Source organism: Lepus europaeus, chromosome 10 (genome assembly GCF_033115175.1).
Source record: "Lepus europaeus isolate LE1 chromosome 10, mLepTim1.pri, whole genome shotgun sequence".
NCBI classification, from domain to species: Eukaryota; Metazoa; Chordata; class Mammalia; order Lagomorpha; family Leporidae; genus Lepus; species Lepus europaeus.
This window is the reverse complement of record NC_084836.1, coordinates 106376769-106380108: the sequence shown is the minus strand read 5'-3', so window position 1 is coordinate 106380108 and position 3340 is coordinate 106376769.

Genomic DNA, 3340 nt, shown 5'->3' with positions numbered 1-3340 from the left:
AAGCACTCACTAACCTCAACATGCTTTATATTCTCAATAATCCTTGCCACTGTCTCCAGTTATCTTACGTATCCAATTATATACTTATCTATTTTGAATTGTCTTGGGTACAGATACACCTTCAGTAAATATATACCTGGTATATAGTATGAATTTATTGAATTTAGTATTTATTTAAAATGGATACATGGCTTTCCGAAATTTTTAACAGTTACAGAGATCTAATGAGAACCTTGATGAAAAGAGAGTAATAAATACAACCCCAAATGATAATGAAATTCCTAAATATAAACTTTAAAATTTGGCCAGTGCCGCAGCTCAATAGGCTAATCCTCCGCCTGTGGTGCTGGCACACCCGGTTCTAGTCCCAGTCGGGGCGCCAGATGCTGTCCTAGTTTCTCCTCTTCCAGTCCAGCTCTCTGTTGTGGCCCAGGAGGGCAGTGGAGGATGGCCCAACTGCTTGGGCCCTGCACCCTCACAGGAGACCAGGAGAAGCACCTGGCTCCTGGCTTCGGATCAGCGCAGTGCGCTGGCCGCAGCGCACTGGCCGCAGCGGCCATTGGGGGGTAAACCAACGGAAAAAGGAAAACCTTTCTCTCTGTTTCTCTCTCTCATTGTCCACTCTACCAGTCAAAAAATAAAAATAAAAAAATTAAATAAAAAAAATTTAAGGGGAGGTTGCGGAGAGTAGAGGCATGCAGTGTGGAGAGTTTCTGCGGAAGCCAACTAGGGAAAGCAAGCAAGGTCAGACTGTCCTTTCCTGCAAAGATCTCTTTGCCTCCAGGGACTGGTCAAAATCAAGAATGGTGAACTTAGGAAAAAATGTCTGTTATTGAACCTGCCAAATAAGTGGAAGGTTAAATAGTTTAATCACCAAAAAATGATAGAGAAGCCATTGAGTTACACCATATGTTTTATGTTTTAGATGTATTTTGGTCACCAGTAAGATCAAAATGATTCAGCCGGAGTGGAGAGGGGTAGAAATCAAAGACCCTTTCTGTGGGGAACAAGGCTCCATGTCCATCCATATCCTGTCTTCCAGGATAGTTTCCTCTAGCTTGGTTTAGCCCTTGAAGCTGAATTTAGTTGATATCTAAACCCTAGGATGACAAGTCCAGAGCTCAGTTGTTGCTTGGGTTGGCTTGGCTGTTAGAAGGCCTATCTCTGCCCACTTTTAAATAATGCTTGAAACAGCTCCTTTTTCAGACGTAATTTCTCTTTTAATCACTTTCAGATCCTGCAGGGGAACTTTAAACAGAGACATCTTTAGTTTGACTTTGAAGTATGTTGTTTGTTTTGGGATAACTGCAAATTAGCAGACATTTTAATTGTTGATGTTTGTTATTAGGATTGTGTTTGGTGGTCTGTGTGGTTGCTCAGCAGAGTGAGAATAAATGCTCTAGGAATAAAGCAAAGATCCTTCAACTAATTTGAGGAGTGGGTGCTCCAACAGGAGTGTGGGTGCTGTTCATGTCTCCAGCTCAGTTTCAACCATACTTTGTCCTGGAAAACCCCGAAACACATTTGGCCCTGGGCACTTTTTCCCTTGATTTTTAATCTTGAGAGCAATTTAAAGGAAATTTAATCCATATGTTTCTGATTCATTTAAATCACAAAAACATTGAGTTTTGAGAGTTATTTGAAGTCCAAATGCCTTTTGAGACTTTTTAATAAACTTTCCAAGTCTTATTGCTTTAAAAACACATACTCACGTTTTGCCAAGGGTGAATGGATTCAGGCTCCAAAGGATTTGGATTGAATTTGAAATTCTGAACTCATAAATTATGACCACGTTCAGATAAAGTTGGTGTCTACACAATGCCCAAGCAGCTCAGTTGAAGGCCAAAGTACTAGGTTGTCCTCCAGATGTTGCACAACTTCGAATGCATGGCAAAACATCAACAAAACATCCGGATGGTTTACCGACTTTTCTCCTTCTTCATTCAGATGTTTGTTGTTACAGAATTAGGGACTCGGGCAGCAACTGTCAATATTGGAATACTATAAGAAGTTTATTTTCATTTAAAAATTTATTTCATTTATTCAAAAGGCAGAGACATCCAGTGAGAGAGAAAGCAATCCCATCAGCCAGTTCACTTCTCAAATGCCCACAATGGTTGGGGTTGGGCAGGACAAAGCTAGGAGCCAAGAACCCAATCCTGGTCTCTGACATGGGAGGCAGGCACTCAGCCACTTGAGCCATTGCTGCTGCCTCACAGGGTGCTCATTAGCAGGAAGCTGGAATCAGGAGTGCAGCTGGGAACTGAACTTAGGCACTCACTCGAATGTGGGACACAGGCTTCTTAACCAATGTCTAAAAGCCTCTCCCTCCCTCCCTCCCTCTCCCCCCCCCCCTCAGTCCCTCTCTCCCTCTCTCTCAATTGTGAGAGATGTGTTGATGTGATAGATGTCAGGGTTAGGAAAAAACCTGCCTTTCTGTCTTAAGGCACACTGTGTTGAATAAATTGCATGACTCGCAGGACTGGGCAGACTATCCAAATACGTTTGAGCATTTCTTCAGCACAGTGGGGAAACCACACAAATAGTTTAATAACGTTTGCTATATTTTTCCAAATGAAAGGAAAGGCAAAACCAAGAAGAAACGTTTTTGGTTTCACTACTCTTATCAGGGAGAAGATCGAGGAGTGCTTTGCATAAAATAAAGGCAGGGATCTGCACTGTGGTGTAGCAGGTAAAGCCACCGCCTGCAGTGCCAGCATCCCATACGGGTGCTGGTTTGTGTCCTGGCTGCTCCTCTTCCTATCCAGCTCTTTGCAGTGGTATGGAATAGCAGTGGAAGACGGCCCAAGTCCTTGTGCCCCTGCACCCATGTGGTGTTGGATCAGAAGTGGAACAGCTGTGCTGGTGCTGAGGCCCCTGCATCCAAGTGGGAAACCTGGAAGAGCATCCTGGCTTCGGATCAGCCCAGCTCCGGCCAATGCAGCCATTTGGGGAGTGAACTAGCAGATGGAAGACCTCTCTCTCTCTCTCTCTCTCTCTCTCTCTCTCTCTCCCTCTCTGCCTCTCTGTAACTCTGCTTTTGTCCTTAATGTGTTGTTCAATGTGAATTATTGCTATAACTAGTACTGAAACAGTATTTTACACTTTATGTTCTGTGTGGGTGCAAACTGATGAAATCTTTACTTAATATATACTAAATCGATCTTCTGTATATAAAGATAATTGAAAATGAATCTTGATGTAAATAGAATGGGAGAGGGAATGGGAGATGGGACGGTTGAGGGTGGGAGGGAAGTTCTGGGCGGGGGGAAGCCATTGTAATCCATAAACTGTACTTTAGAAATTTATATTTACTAAATAAAAGTTTAAAAAATAAATA